At 32.3% G+C, this 17,472-nt stretch overlaps 1 protein-coding gene and 1 long non-coding RNA gene across 3 annotated transcripts in view; one reads left to right on the forward strand and one right to left on the reverse strand.

The window, feature by feature from the left end:
• The window catches only part of exoc4 (exocyst complex component 4), a 211,238-nt gene that overhangs the window by 139,572 nt on the left and 54,194 nt on the right, over positions 1 to 17,472 (forward strand). The gene's annotated exons all lie outside the window — the stretch shown is intronic.
• si:ch211-92l17.1 lies at positions 12,325 to 15,429 on the reverse strand. The gene is made up of 7 exons (NR_138544.1): positions 15,295 to 15,429; positions 14,453 to 14,509; positions 14,212 to 14,279; positions 14,036 to 14,108; positions 13,714 to 13,868; positions 13,480 to 13,572; positions 12,325 to 12,980 (listed from the first exon to the last, which is right to left on the reverse strand). It is a non-coding gene; the product is annotated as a si:ch211-92l17.1 (long non-coding RNA).

The raw sequence follows: 17,472 nt of genomic DNA on the forward strand, positions 1-17,472 counted from the left end.
TGCATAATATATAATTGTAAGTGAGATATATTTTATTTTATTTTATTACATTTATTTTGTTTTGTTTTGCTTTATTACATTATACTATATTTTATTTTACTATGTTATATTGAATTTTATTTTATTGTATTATAGTTTATTATATTATTTTTATTATATTATATTTTATTTTATTATATTATATTTTATTGTATTTTATTATATTTTTTATAATATTTTTATTTTATTTTATTTCATTATATTATATTATATTTTATTTTATTATATTTTAATTTTATTTTAGTGGATAATGTTATATTTATTTACTGCATAATATATAATTGTAGGTGAAATATATATTATTTTATTTTATTTTGTTACATTTTATTTTGTTTTGTTTTGTTTTATTTTTTATTATTATATTATATTATATAATATTTATTTTATTATATTTTATTATATTATATTTATTTTATTATATTTTATTATATTATATTTATTTTATTATATAAAATTTTATTGTATTTTATTTTATTACATTTTATTTATTTTTTTATATTATATATATATTTTTTTATTTTATTTCATTATATTATATTTTATTATATTATATTATATTGTGTTTTATTTTACTTTATTATATATATATATATATATTTTACATTATATTATATTATATTATATTATATTATATTATATTTTATTTTATTGTATTATATATAATTATATTATATTTTATAATGTTATATTTTGTGTCGTGTTGTGTTGTCATGTTATAATATTTTAATTTAGTTTACTTTATTTTATTATGCAATATTTAGATTTATTGCCCTGAAGAAGTGTGTTCTTCTAAAGACATTTTTACATTTTAATAAATGAAATGTATTTTAATTAACTTTTAAATATAAATTTTATTAGAATATTAGATTACATTCTAAAATAAAATACTATTTATGTCACAAAGTTAATTTAGTACATTGGGATAATTTTAACACTAGATTTTTTATTCTATTTTTTTTTGTTTAGATTTTATTTAGCAAAAGTTTTATTAATATTTTTGTTAGTTTTTTAATTACATCTGTTTTAATCAAGTTTATGTGAATTTTTTAATTCAGTTCCCAAGTAGCTTCCACAATTTGAGTTGCCTTTACCAGCGATTTCTGAGTAAAATCGGTTTCAAAGTATTTTTTTCCCGCAGTGTAACCGATAATGCCTCTTATGTTTATCTGCATTCCGGTCGTATGCGTGTGCAATTGTGCATGCGCATCTGAGTTATTTCAATGTCTTCCTGCGCTTAGAGTCCATGATCTGGTCAATTAACCTCACGAGAAGCTCCCTTTACAAGCAGACGAAGGCAAGAATCCACTAACGTTGAGTGTGATGAGTTTAGCTCTCAGATGAAAGCCGTAATGGGCTCCTTTTACTCTTTAAACTGAAACCTGTCATCTCCAAGTCTTAGCATCGCTTTCATTTTGAGAACAGTGGCAGTTCATTACAGAAGGGAAGGCACGGAAAGCTCACAGCCATTTGTTTACGATTATGATTTCTCCTTAACGAGGACTGCGGCATCTTGCTAATTACCCTGCTGGGCTAATGAGCGACTCTCCGGATAGCGGGAGCTCCATAAAATGCTCTTTTGTTTGGGCTTTCTTTTCGTTTTAATTACCTTCAATCTGAGGTGCATCAGCTTTGCTCCTGACAGCCCATGCGGGGCGTCCCATCCTGACCCGGCACTTTGTACTGTTTTGTAGAAGCGTTTCTTGGGTCGTGCTCTGTATGTGTTTGAGAGTTTCTCTCTCTTCCAGGAGCTGTTTAATGAACTCCTTGGTGAAGAGCTTTAGTGATGTTCAGAGTTGTTTGTCTTGTCAAGTGTGCATTTGTGTGTGTTTATTTGTGCCCGTCTTCACGAAGTGTCTGTTGATTTTGCAGTCATGTGGAATGAATTTAAGCAAAGTATTCGGAAAGCATTTGTTCAACGTCCAAAATGAACATTTGCCAATCGCCAAATTGGCATTGGCTTTGATGAATATATAAATTTTTACTCACCAAATGGTCTGTTACATTTCAAGGAACTTTACAGGTTTTTTTTAATGAGAAATTGGCTGAAAATCTACCAAAGGTGGCAAAAGCTTATGCGTAATATGAGATGTGCCTTGATCAAGTTACAAGTTTTTCAAGTTTTAAGCTCGCCATGACTGCTTTTAGTTTAGTTTAGTTTAGTTTAGTTTAGTTTAGTTTAGTTTAGTTTAGTTTAGTTTAGTTTAGTTTAGTTTAGTTTAGTTTAGTTAAGTTAAGTTTAGTTTAGTTTAGTTTAGTTTAGTTTACCTTTGCATTTAGTTTACGTTTAGATTGTGTTTAGTTTAGGTTACGTTACATTACGTTACGTTATGTTTACGTTTACGTTTACTTTTAGTTTACGATTATGTCTAGTTTAGTTGAGTTTAGTTTGTGTTTAGTTTACGTTTGCATTTAGTTTAGGTTTAGTTTAGTTTAGTGTTTATTTTCAATATTTTGTATTTTATTTTTTTTTATATTCTTATATTTTATGCTTTGTTTTGTTACTTTTAATAAACTGTATTTTGTTAATGTTAGATTTAATATTTTTGTTTTAATTTGATTTGATTTGTTTTGTTTCTTTCAATATGTTGTATTTTGTTATATTGTTATATTTAATGTTTTTGCTTTTATTGGATTTTATATGTTTTGTTTTGCTACTTTCAATATATTGTATTTTGTTATATTGTTTTGTTTAGTTTTTTTGTTTTGTTACTTTTATTATGTTGTTTTTTGTTATTGTTTTGTTTTTTGTTTTGTTTTGTTACTTTTAATATACTGTATTTTGTTATATTGTTATATTTAATGTTTTTGTTTTGCTTTTTGATAAGTTTTTTTTTGTTTTGATTTTGTTTTAATTTGCTACTTTTAATATACTGCATTTTGTACTTTTTATTTTACTTTCAATATACTTTTAATGTAATATATTTTAATTGTATTTCAATATATTGTATTTTTATATTGTTATATTTTTTTGTTGTTTTGTTCTACAACTTTCAATATATTGTTATTTATTTTTATTACTTTCAAAATATTATTTTTAATTCCATTTTAAATGTAGTTTTTTTAATAATAGTAATATTACTAATGCATTAAATTTATAAAAATAGATTACACCTTAAAATATAATAATTAATACAATAAAAAGTTGGATTAATTTTTGACTATTTTGATAACTTTTTTATCATTGCTTATAAATTTATATAACTATATAAATATATTATTGGATTATGATTTCATACTAAATTTATATTGTATATAAATATTAAAAAGTTTTTTTTATCTATTTAATTCATGTTATTTATAATTTAATTAATGATTTCAGTTAAAAATGAAAAAAATAATGTAATTTGAATTTTTGTAATTTAAGTCCACCCCTGTGCATTATTATATGCTCATAGCAAGGCTGTAAAAGCAAAATTCATACAGTTTTTTAGAGAACATTTCATCTAAAGTTATTTCAGAACTATAAAACAAAAGTTTTCAAGCTCCAGGAATTCAATGGACGGGCACCACTGAGAAAGTACCGAGCTAAAATTGACCCTTCTCTCCAGATTGTCTATTGCCTGTGTGATGCATTGTAGACCAAATGGAGGAGGCAAATGATGCTTAAAGTAGTGCTCTCCTGTGGTCAGGGAAATGATGACGGAGAGACGGGGCCGTGTGTGTGTGTTTATGGGTGCATGTCTGTGTACGGCTGGACTGGTACAGCAGGTGTTTTATGAGAAATCAAGCCTGGGAGAAGTGGAGCATTGATCCGTGGGGAACAGGGCTTTTCTTTTAGTTTCACAACATTAAATATACTGCTCTTCGCCATCAGGAACTATGTTAACTCACACACCCGTAAACAGACACTTCAATTTACCTACAACACTAGCGAAGGAGGAATCTCAGGACAGATTTAATGTCTGTTGTTTTGTCAGCATTTTAAGGCTTTTAAAGTTTTAGTTTGTGTCATCTTTCTTGGTTTGTGACTTTAAAAGCCAAGCTAAAACAGAAAAAAGCCACGCTAATTAAAATGCAGCCACAAAATGAATAGTTGCTTGATACTAAAATGGCACTGATTTATATGCATTTGTGAAATTATAATGAGGAAATGACTGAATATAATGGATAATGAATTCATAAGAGCAATCATTATTTAAGTAGTACATTTATTTTAGTTATAAAAATGTAAATTAAACGAAATGTAAATGTGAACAAAAGCCAATAACAATCACAAAATGGAGTTCAGTTATTTAAAACACACTGCAATTCATAAACTAGCTAAAATAACTTGTATATTGACATATATTTAAAAAATCTTATTAAAATTACATGTAATATTGTAATATAAAAATGTCGAAATTCATTATTCTCATTACTAGTATTAGTATTCTTCTTGCTCTTTTTCATTCTTATTCTTATTCGTGGTCATAGTCATACACTGTAAAAAAAAAACTCAACTCAAAATTGTAAGGCAACTTGCTGCAGAGAGAGTTGACTCTTAACCCAAGTACGGCTATTGGCTCAATTAAAGTTGAGTAAACTCAAAATGTCCTGAAGCTGGTTGCCTTTTTTTTACAGTGTAGTCTTCGTCGTAGTCATAGTTGTAGTCGTCATAGTTACTAGTAGTAGTTGTCATCGCGGTAGTAATAGTCGTAGTAGTAGTAGTGCTATTGACTATTTACGCTGAGTAAACTCAAAATGTTTTGAAGCTGGTTGCCTTTTTTTACAGTATAGTCTTCGTCGTAGTCGTCGTAGTTAGTAGTAGTAGCTGTCGTCGTAGTAATAGAAGTTGTTGTAGTAGTATTAGTAGTGCTATTGACTCTATTTAAGTTGAGTAAACTCAAAATGTCCTGAAGCTGGTTGCCTTTTTTTACAGTGTAGTCGTAGTCATAGTTGTAGTCGTCGTAGTTAGTAGTAGTAGTTGTCATCGTAGTAGTAGTAGTCGTAGTAGTAGTACTGCTATTAACTCTATTCAAGTTGAGTAAACTCATAATGTCCTGAAGCCGGTTGCCATTTTTCCACAGTGTAGTCATAGTCATAGTTGTAGTCTTCGTAGTTAGTAATAGTAGTTGTCATTGTGGTAGTAGCAGTTGTAGTAGTAATAGTGCTGTTGACTATTTAAGTTGAGTAAACTCAAAATGTCCTGAAGCCGGTTGCCTTTTTTCCACAGTGTAGTCATAGTCATAGTTGTAGTCGTCGTAGTTAGTAGTAGTAGTTGTCATCGTGGTAGTAGTAGTCGTAGTAGAAGTAGTGCTAATGACTATTTAATTTGAGTAAACTCAAAATGTCCTGAAGCTGGTTGCCTTTTTTTACAGTGTAGTTGTATTTTTTGCCGTCGTAATCATCGTCATAGTTAGTAATAGTAGTATTAGTCGTAGTTGTATTTGTTGTTGTCGTAGTTAGTTGCAGTAGTGGTAGTCGTTGTCATCGTATTATTATTATTAATAATTATAAATAATAACTTTAACGTTTTTAAAAGACAATATTGTGAGCTAAAAGTTTTCATTTAAATCCTATTTCCATTCTTGAAACTCATACTATTATATTATGACACACATTGTTCTTATGTTTATCACAGCCTTGTTCCTTTTTGCAAAAAAATAAACATAGTCAACCATTTATTAATCATTTGGACATAATTGTTTTGAAAGTATATAACGAGAGCAGGGCTTTTTTAATTAAAACTGTTATTATTATTAATATTTTTTTAATGTGTTGAGAGAAGTTAAAGAGTGTTTTCTTGGCCTGTCGTGTGTCTGGCGTAGTGAAGTGTTACAGCATTAGCATTATGTTGTTTTAAAAACAAGGCTCAATTTTGGCCGTCCTCATTCTGTGATATCAGAAAACTCTCTCCATTTCTGTGTGTTTGCCGATGTGTTGAGCTGATGCTATCTGTGGGTCCGGGGCCACTGATTGATTCATTTCATTAGAAATGTTTTGGGGGGTCACTGTGCCGCTTGTTTGGAGATTGGCTCTATTAATCTTCCACACCACAGGATCTGTGGCGCTGCTTACAGGGGCCACGTGTCCAGACATCTCTCACAAGAGAACTTACACTCACACACTCCATTTTGGTACTGGTGGTGGTACAAAAAAAAAAAAATATATATATATATATATATATATATATATATATATATATATACATACATACAGTATGTATGTATGTATGTATGTATGTATATATATATATATATATATATATATATATATATATATATATATATATATATATATATATATATATATATATATATATATATATATATATATATATATATATTATATACATGTTTTTTCTTTTAGTTTAATTTAATTTTTTTTCCATTTAAACTTTTTTGTTCTATTTTTTATTATTTTATTTTATAATTTATTTTATAAATTTTAAATTATTTTTTATATTATTTTTATATTTTTATATTATTTAATTTTATTATATTTATTTTATTTTATTAAAAAATATTTTAATTTAATAATTAAAAAAAATTTATATTATTATTTTATTTTATTTTATTTTGTATCTTTGTTATTTACTAAACTTTAGTTTAATTTAATTTAATGTTTTTATTCTATTTTAATATTTATTTTATTTTTCATTTTATTAAAAAACTATATACAAATATAAATATCAAATGTTGAACTGTTCCTTATTTGTTTATTTAAATCATTTATTTTTTTATTATATATATTTTATGCTTATTTTAATTATTTGCTATTTAATTTCATTAAATTGTAAACTAATTTAAAAATGTAAAAAAAAATCCTGAAATTAAATAGCTTAAGTTAAAGTATAAAAATACACCATGTTTCCCTTTATTTAATTACTTTAAATGAAAATTATTTATTTAAAAAATTGTGAGCATGTGTGTACTTTAGGTTGCCAAATGTTAGGAGCCTTATACCCAGAAATCTACATATACAAACATTATATACCAATTCCTTGCTGTACTTGCAGACAAAACAGATCTCAGCATAGGTATTTTAGGCCTGAATTTTCAGGGCTGTGTTTTATTCACGATTCTGTTTTTAAACACATGATTTACCGTCTGTCTCTGCCTTTCAGTCAGAGCTCATTGTGAAATGTAGACTTGAGCTGCCACCAGCGCTTTGCTAATGAAGCTGACCTTTTTAATCACACTGTATTCACCATCAACACACACGCATACACACACACACACACACACACACACACACACACACACACACACAGTCTGGAGCTGAACTAATGAGAGTGACCTTTTTGTTTGTAGGGTCTGTGTGTGCGCGCATGTGTGTGTGAGAGATTTCTGATGATTGGCATCCTGTAATGCTCTCCTCCATTAGAGGAGCACAGATCTGTGTGTCACACAGAAAGTTTGGGAATTTATTAGGGGCTATTGTCATTTTAATTGCGCATTGTTTATTTTATTTGTTTATTTTTTTAATAGCTATGAAATCGGTCACAGGTCACAAATGCGTACAACATGTCTAAATTGGTACATCCCTGATATACCTCCATGCCCTTTCAAGTGGCGTTACTCTATAAAGTTACAGCACATGCAGACATCAGAATCCATAGAATAATTTAGCTTTTAATGAATTATTGATTTCGAACACTTTTGCTAATACGCCATACAAGTATTTAGAGTCATTTGTCCTCGATGACAATAAATCATTTCTCAAGACCCTATCTAACCTCTCCTCACACCCTGCAGTTTGAAAACCTTAAAGTGACGGTCAGGCGACTCAAGACCTGAATCAGATTTATGAGCTAAATTCATGTTATTACTTCAAACGGCTGCAGTCCTTTCAGTTCAGCTGATGAAATTTATCAAGATTCAGCTGACAGTGATGCAGTGCCCACTCTTTTTTATGTCCTTAAGGGCACATCCTGCTTTTGCTTTTGCTTTTCTGTCATCTCAGAAACTCCTTTGTTCAGACCTAGTTCCTCCTTCAGGCCAGAGTTAGTCTTTTGGGCTTTGGCTGCACCACAGCGGCCTGCCGAGTGTGTTTCTCTTTACCTGTGGGCTGAATTTATTCCTCCTCTATGCCAGTGACATTCTCCACCAACACTGGCCTAACCTTGGGCTACACCCCTACCTGAATGAGCCGTGTGGAAAAGACTGACAATGGTTATCACCTACTGCAGCCTGAATTCATACTGGGTTTACATGTACAGGAGGTTTGAACGCTGAGGCTAATCTCTGCCTATGGAGCTAAAACAAAGGGAAAGGGTTCTAATGTAGCCAAAGATACTGTGAGGAAAGCAGTGAAAAATGGAGCTGAAACTGATTGTTCACCCAAAAATTAACACACTATAAACCCCATACAGTTTACTTTTCCTTAGGAAACCATTAGCCATGTGTCCATCCCCCTATTTTTATACACACTTTGGAATATCGCTAATATAAAAATGCTTAATGGGAACACTAAGGCTATATTTACACTGCAGATCTTGATGGTCAATTTCAATTTTGTGGCTATATCTGATTTTTTTTTTTTTTTTTTTGACCAGCTTACATCATTTTTTATAAGTGACTTGTATCCAATTGTCTATATTTACACAGCACAAGGCAAAAGGCGCAATGAGCAGGAACAAAAAAGCGAGCGCTGACTGACAGCTGATAATAAAAGAGCGCTCTTTTCCCCATTCCTGCATTTAATCTCTTCACAGGGTTTAATTTAAGAAATTCTTTTTGGCCGCACTTACACTGCACTGTTCAAGTGACTCAATTCCTATGTACATAGCCCATGTACGTGTAAGCAGGAACAAATCACATGGATTCACATGGGTTCCGATTTACTTAAATCAGATTCAGGCCTTGTTCATATGAGGAAATTTATCCGATATGAATCGGATCTGTGTTCTCGTGTCTGCAGTGTAAGCATGTAGATCAGATTTTCACCTATCAATGAGAGTCGTGCGTCATTAAAAACCACAGCGAATGACGTCAAGTCTCATTTCAGAACAGACTTCAGCAGAGTCCTAAACCTTAAATCTCATACACGAGGACTTAAACAGCTTTTATATTGTCATATAGCACAGGTATTAAGGCATGTTAACGAGAGCGAGAAAGCCAATGTCTGCCATGTAACCAATATCAACTAATATAAAACTAGTGCATAGCTATGTCACATGCATAATTTACACCATGGTCATTATATTAAGATGCCTAAAGGTTTAAAAAAAGACCTATATATAAAAAGAAGTTTGACAAATGAGAACCTTTCTGTCACAAACTATAGTAAAACAGCTTGTCAAAAGCTGCGAACAGATTACATACAGGAATAGAGAAAAGAGCTCTCTTTAAACATCAGCTGTTAATCAGCACCCGCTCTTTTTTTTTTTCCTGCTCATTGTGCTTTTGCCATGTGCTGTGTAAATGCAGACGATCGGATACGAGCCACTTTTAAAAGATGATGTAAGCAGGTCATCAAAAATATTGGATTCAGTCACAAAATCGGAATTGACCATCAAGATCTGCAGTGAAAATGCAGCCTTTGACAAGTTGTTTTGCTATAGTTTATGGCAGAAAAGTTCTCATTTGACCATCTTCATTTGACAATCTAGGCCAGGGGTCTCAAACTCGCGGCCCGCGGGCCATTTGCGGCCCTCAGTGCAAAATTTTGTGGCCCGCGCCGACCGCTGTACACTGACAGAATCAGCGGAGCGGGGAGAGAGAGCGCTCCCCGCTCCGCTGATTCTATCCGTACACAGCGGTCACTGGCATTCCCTGCCCGCCGTGTAAACAAAGGGGCGGGGGTGCCGGTGACGTCACCACGCACCCCGTCCCTTTGTTAGACGCTGTGACGGGCGGGAAGTGGAACTTAAAGGGTAACTTAAAGGGAACTCGCGCCGGCCGGAACCAAGGTAAGCTGTTCCCGCCCCTGCCTGCCACTTAGCTACATATCTGCAGCCTGCAACCTACCTAGCTACAGCCTGCATCTTATATATATTATAGGTAGATACAGACTGGTACAGACTGATGTGACTGGAGTGGGGTGGGGGTGTTTTGTTTATACATATATACGCCTTTTTTTAGGTGAGGGAATGGAAGTTTTGAGTGAGTCTAGACAGGTCTAGACTTAATGATGATCATCTTCAAGCCATACTGAGGGTCTCAACTGCTTCCGCTCTAAAGCCAAATGTGGTTCAGATTTGTGAGAAGAAGCGCTGTCAAGTCTCTGGCAGCAAGAATTAGGCAAAAGATGCCATGTTCAGAAGAACTGTTCATAATCTTCACTCAATGTTTTATTAATGTTCAGGACACTTCATGTTCGGAAGAAATAATTAAAACTGTTAATAATGACATTTGAGGACTTTTTTTGTGTGAAATCCCTTATGCGGCCAAGTCTCACCCAGACTTTGCCTCCTGCGGCCTCCAGGTAAATTGAGTTTGAGACCCCTGATCTAGGCTTTTTTAAACCAGTAATGCATTGGGTTAAAATTGCCCATAGTTGGGAATAACTATAATAGTGCCATAATAGTTGGATTATATCTTGGGGTATTTTTAACCCAACTATTTTAACAGAGTAGGCATCTTAACGTCATTTCCATGGTGTGATTTATGCACATGACTTATGCAACAGTATTAGTCTAGCCTATATTGCTTACTTGGCGGACGTTGCGCTCTCTCTCGTTAACATGCTTAAATACTTGTGACAATGTAAATTACTTGAATCGATACTTAAATACACATGACAATATAAAAGCTTTTTTTTAGTCCTCATGTATGAGATTTAAGGTTTGGGACACTGCTGAAGTTTGTTCCGAAATGAAAGGGTCAGAATTGACCTCATTCGCTATGGTTTTTTATGACGTACGATTCGCATTGACAGGTAAAAATTCAATCTACTGAATTTGCACAGTTTAGTTCCAGCACACTTCCCTGTAGGTTTCAAACAAGTCTAACGGAATCAATTAGTTTGATCAGGTGTGTTAATTAGGTTTAAAGCTAAACTGTGCCGAGCTGTGGCCCTCCAGAAACTGGATTTGACACCTGTGCTTTAAGTTGTTACAATATACTTTCAGTATGTTTTTAATGCATCCTCTTCATAATGAAGATATTTAATACTCAAAGTTGCCAAATATATTCAGCTGGCAGAGCTTTGAAAAACCTTATCAAACTCGAGCTGAAACTTCTAGGCAGACTTTGGCAGTTTCAAGTCATCTTTAATATATTTTCAATGCATCTGGGTGTTTCCGCAGGGTTTGGGTGTGCATATGTGTGTACGCAAACATCCTCTCCATAATGATAATGTGTATATCATTGCCTTCTGTTTGTTCCTCTCTCTGCACCATTAGCCCCATATGGCTGTATTTCAGGGGGTGTATGTGAGTCCATGATTGAGAGCTCAATGTATAGTTGAAGCTCAAAGGTACTACATTTATGATGGATATATGTGAGGATCTTTGTTTTGCTAAAGAGAGACAGGAAGACGCACTGATATACCGTAGTATAGTATAGAGCAGAAATGGCCCGCAAGCCAAAGATAGCCCATAGTAGCCCTTGATTTGGCCCACTATCCCGTCTGAGAAGAGAAGACATAGTCATTTGAGATTTAGCGTGACCTTTTGTTTGTTCATTTAAATGCTGAGCCATCAAAAGAGCTAAATGAAATAAAATATTTAAATGAAATGTTGTTAATTAATCAAATTTGAAATACTGTGACTTGAGCATGTCAAGGCAGGTCCAGCTTAACTACTGTAATTGACATTGAACTCTCTTGTGTTATAAATGGGATTGTTGATGTATTTACAGTAAAGTCATGATAAAATAAAATAAGATTATACTGCATTAGTCAATACTATTTCAAGTAATGCTTTCTATTTATTTTTTAAATATTAGGTAATACATTTGGAGATTATCTACACTCTAAAAAATATTGCTTAGACCAAACAAAAAAAATCAACGCAACAGTTTGCATCAATATTTTCAAGTTACGGCAACATCTAACAAAATGAAGTTCAGACAGCAAACTTTATTATGTTAGCCAAATTACCTTTACCTCTTCAATCAGAGGTATTTTTACATAGCATAACCTCAATTTTTTTAAGTTGAGTACTTAAAAAATTAAGTTGTTCCAACTAGCTTTTTTATTAACATTTAAACAAAAACCAGTGTTATGTACTTAATTACCATAATTATACATGCTAGTTTTCAAGTTTAAAATCTCAAAAAAATTAAGTAGCTGAAATTAAATTTTTTGTTTGTTTTCATATTATTGTTAATTTAGGTGCTTGTAAGAAATACATTTTTAAACAACAGCAATTTTAGTTTCAGTAACTTTTTATTTATTTAGAAACACAGTTTTCAATGTTTTATTTTAAATATTGCACTTCTCAAAGTTTACAAAACACAAATGTGTACTGTCTCACAAATTATAAACAAACTGACCCGTCAGCTTTGCCTTCAAAAATGTGCATGCATGCATAGCTATGCCATCACAATGAATTCCAACAAAACAAGAGTTATAGGCATTGATACACTTAAAGCTAACTATTAACTTATAAATTGTACATTTTACAAACTACTTGTTATTAGCTAACCTTAATTGTAAAACATGTAACATTTGTATTATTTTAAACAAACATATGTAAATGCCACCATTCATATAAACAGTATGAAATAAAAAGATCAGCATGTGGACTTCAAAATACAAAACAATATAGTTGCAACATAAAGAGCAAAATGTACTTTGAAATAAGTAGAGGCTTCAGAAAATGCTGTTCTTGAGACGCATTACTTTTGCACTGGGCTTCAGTCCATCAAGTTCAAGAAACAGCTTCTGAAACACTTAACAAGTATATTTAAGCTCCTTGGGGTAGCTCAGATTCAGAGCATATATTATGCCCGTTAGCAGAGCACAACACCTTGAGATATCCATTCCAATCAGGATTCTGATTCCCTCAACAATGATGGTTCCCGTCTTGTGGTTTAATTCCATAGTTGACAGATCACCAATGATTCTTGTGTATTCTTGTAAAGCAAGATAAAAAAATAGATTAGCATGATCAATGATTCTTGTGTATTCTTGTAAAGCAAGATAAAAAAATAGATTAGCATGATAGAGATAATTACATTTATAATTACTTCAGTTTTTTATTTTACTTACATTTGATTTCAGTTAATCTCTGGAAACTTTGTTTTATTTTACCCCTTACATGGTCATGCACCCAGCCACTCAATCATAAGAATAATTCGTTTCACAATGTAATTTAAATGGAAAAGTGAAACGCAACAGTCATGCCCATTTTACAAATCTTTCTCATTATTGTCAACATCTGTTTATTGAACTAAATAGTACATTGTTATTATAACACAGACCTAGGTAAACCCAGTGTGTGTGGACAATGTAATATACCTACACATTAAACTAAAAGAGAGCAGTCATTGAGCATATATTTTGTCTTGTATGTTTCCACTGTCAAGGGAAGATTTAATTTTAATTTTAATTTTAAAACATTGTAATACTCACAGCAAACTCCTTAAAAAGATCCTCTTCTTTCTCTCCAAGATAGACAACAAGACAGTGAATGGCTACTTCTCTCCATACTTCAACTGCATTGTTCTGTTTAATTAGAAAAATATATATCAAGATAAAGTACCTACAGTAAATGAATATAGTTTTATCTGAACAAACAACTGATGGCAACCTGACAATTTAACACAAATCTAAACTATTCTAGTGTGTACAAATTATTTACAATACCTCAAGAAGCATATCCTTAATCCTTCCGATTATTTCCCCTTTAGCTCCTCCCCTGGATGAGGCCAGGTCCATTAGTTTTGGGTGCATTTGTCAAGTGTGGCCATAAATGTGGATTCAAGACCTACAGTGGTTATCCTCTTGAATTCTTCATTTATCTGTAGAAAAAATAGAATAATTAAATAATGGAATAATTGTATACAATGTGTAACACAACAAATAACATGTAATATGTTATTGTTGTAAGAAGTTTTTAGCATAAATAACTTGAAGATGATTTTCTTGCAAAATTGTGAAACTAGACTAAAAATAAAACTAAACTTACCTGTGTTGCATCTGATAATGCAGGCCAGCGCTCCAAGATATCCCTTATTTCTTGCCCATTTTATCTGCAATAACTTGAAAATTGTTTATTTTTGTTACTTCATGCAAAAGTTTTACATTAGACAGATTTGTGGACTGTAAGATGGGCTTTACAACCCAAGCAGGCCTGTAAAATACCTTTGATGATGGGTCCAGATGCTGATCAAGATATAAAATTTAACTCTTTAACAACCTCTTCTATACACCTGTAAGATGCATTTAAAGTGCTCTCCAGTTTTAGACACAACAAAGCCATTTTTTTTCTATGCAGTTTGGCAGGTCTGTCACATCATTATTGTCATCTTGACCTTCATCAGACAGCTCCCCACTTTGACCATCCACATCACTGTGTTGATCTGCATTGAATGAACATACATACCTTTTTATTATGTCTGCCTTGAAGTCATGCAATGAGTGAGGAGTATGTTTTCGGCTTCTGTGGGAAGCAAATGTACCATACATGTTAGTTCTGAAATTGCAGTTCTGAAATACACAGATGACAGTTTCGTGTTTTTTTTTTTAATTTCTATGGAAATTGTCATGGCATTGCAACAAGGACAAGTAAAATAAAAACTTTCTGCAAATCTGGAGGTTTTCTAAGTTTGATGTCTTGATAAATGTGATCTAAGGCTGCCCCATGTTCTGAAAAAACACAAACAATCTTGACAGAGGCATGGAAATGGTTGCCCACAATTACCATGGTGTAGTCTGTAATGTTTTAGCAAAACTATTTATGTTGATGTTTCAAATTTACACATTTTGCACCCCCAACCTGTTTTATATAAAAGCCTACTTATATCTAAAATACAGATCAGCCTAGAAAGTTGTAATACAGTTGCATGAACTTTGTATGAAAATCTTAGCAATCAGTAGATAAATGTAATATTTTCCATAAGAACAGGAGGAATAAAATACAAATTTCAGGTTGGATAACAACTGTGAGCAAGCTCCAGAATATATATTTCTGCTAGGGTAACTAACATAAAACATGCAGGATAAAGCAATACTATATATGAAAAAAGCATCTACTATATAAACTTTGTTATTTTGACATATATACTAAATTGCCTTTCTGGCTTACCGTATGTGTTTTTACTTTCTTATCTACTATTTTCTAGTCAAAAAACACTGCCAACATCAACTATAATTTACCAGGAGTAGCCAACACTAATGGAATGTAGAATATTGATTTGGAAATGATATAAAACCCAGATATCTCACCTTAAAGTATCCTTTGTGCCAAATGGTCTGCTTAAAACTTGTCCGGACATGCCTCTTGATCGTTCAGTGAGGGAGGAGCTTTGAAATCCAGAACTCCATTGGTGTGGAAAAATTGAGTTATCAACGCAATTTTTTTGGGTTGTTATAAGTTAAATATTGTTTTAAACTAATTGACAGATATATTTATCTTTAAATTACCCTCTTTTTTAAGTTGATGTAATTATCAATATTTTCCTGTTGTGTAAACTTAATAAAATTACTCTGGCAATTTAAAAGTTTTAATATAATCAGCAATATAGAATTTTTAAGTTACAACAATGTATTAAACTCTGTAGTGGTAACAGATCGCTTGAGTTATTTTTTAGAGTGTATGGCAACTTGTAATTTAATACAGTTTGGTATATTGAAGTTTGGCCCACAGCCCTCAATCAAGTTTGGATTTGCCCCTTCATAAGAAAAAGTTTGGGCACCCCTGCTATAGAGATGGTATAGTATAATATAGTAAAGTATAGAGATAATTAGCAGTGTTTGAGGATATTAGAGGTGGATATCTTTGTTTTACTTAAAGAGGAATTGATGCACTCAGTCAAGTTTACATTATTTTGTAAATTGATTCAATTAAAGATTCCACTTTAATGGAAATATATATAACAAACTCGATTAATGTAACCATTTAGAAAAAAAAAACGGCATGTTTTACTATAGATTTTAGCACTGGATTATCGCTGTGTCTGACGTCATGGGGTTGCTTCCGTTCCCTCAGCTGAACAGAGACAGTGGCAGTAAAGGACTGAACACGAAAAGCCTAATTTAACCCAATGCGTGAAGTTGTGGATGTGGTGCTGGTGCAAATACAAGCATCAGATGTGTGTATAATGTAAAAATTAGTGCTGTCAATCGATTAAAAAAATTAACTAATTAATCGAACTTTTTTTTTTTAATCGCAGTTTAAAAAACTAAAACTTTTAATTTTGGCTATTCATATGTAAAATGTATGTAAACGCAAGACAAAAACTATTTAAATTCTAAATATAATTGTTTATTAGAATTTTTATTTAACTTGTAACACAGATTTCTTCATGTAAACAACATACCCACAATAAACCATCAAGATCCTGGCTTGACAGCCATATGTATTACAGAAATTAAAACAGGCATGTTTTATTTAATATTATTAATATTATAGGCATGTAATATTTAAAATTTTATATAAATTTTATTTCCAAGTTGGATTCTAAGTGGACTGCAAAAAAAAAAAAAAGCCAAAATACAGGCACTGCAAATATGGAAAATGGAAAATTATAATAACAATAAAGTATTGATTACAAACAATTGTTCTCATTGTAAAGTTGTATTGCTGTGAGTTGAGAACATTGATTATAAATTAGAAACAATTTAGCTTCGTCCTTCTTTACATTCAGCTAGTTGTTAAAACAGTCCAGTCTGTTGACATTATCGGGGGACAATGTGGACCTTTTCTTTTCAATTATGTGCAACGTAATCTCACGGCAATTCGTAACTTTTTGATTTAGTGGCTACAGACAACGACGTTTAGGCAAGTTTGTTGCTAAGAAATGCGCGCACAGACACACACACACACACACAAAACGCGCACAGGACAGGGCAGCTGGAGCGACTCCCTTCATTATGGACAATTGGCTAGCAACACTGTCATGTACTGTTCTTGACAGTGCAGATTTTTACTTTTAGTTGATTCTTAGTGTTAAAGATGCCATAAACAAACATAGTTTACGCTCTTAGATTGACCCTCGCATTGAGATCAATGTGGATTTACATCTAGATTGAACACAATTGTGTTCATTTGTTCAGCAATCACTTCTACTCCCGAGCCAGAGAGCTGGTGCACCTGTATTTAAAGCACGCCTAATGGGACAGTCTTAATCCTACTGCTGGCGGATTTACAGCAGAAAGTGCAGTCCTGGTGCTTTTTTGTCGCTCTGTTTGTTTCATTTGTCAAGCCTGTCCCTCACACACCTCTCTGTAGCATAAATGACAGGCTTACATTTAGTTGTTACTTGTGTCATGCATGTCTGCGATGTGTTCGTGCGCGATTGTGTGTGTTTGGCCTGTACTTCACCTCAGTCTGTGACTCAAACAATGTCAGACGCTGAATGCTGAGAGCTGTAATAGAGGTTTGAAAGAGTAGCGCACACTCAA

The sequence above is a fragment of the Danio rerio genome, chromosome 4 (assembly GCF_049306965.1).
Source record: "Danio rerio strain Tuebingen ecotype United States chromosome 4, GRCz12tu, whole genome shotgun sequence".
In the NCBI taxonomy this organism is placed as follows: Eukaryota; Metazoa; Chordata; class Actinopteri; order Cypriniformes; family Danionidae; genus Danio; species Danio rerio.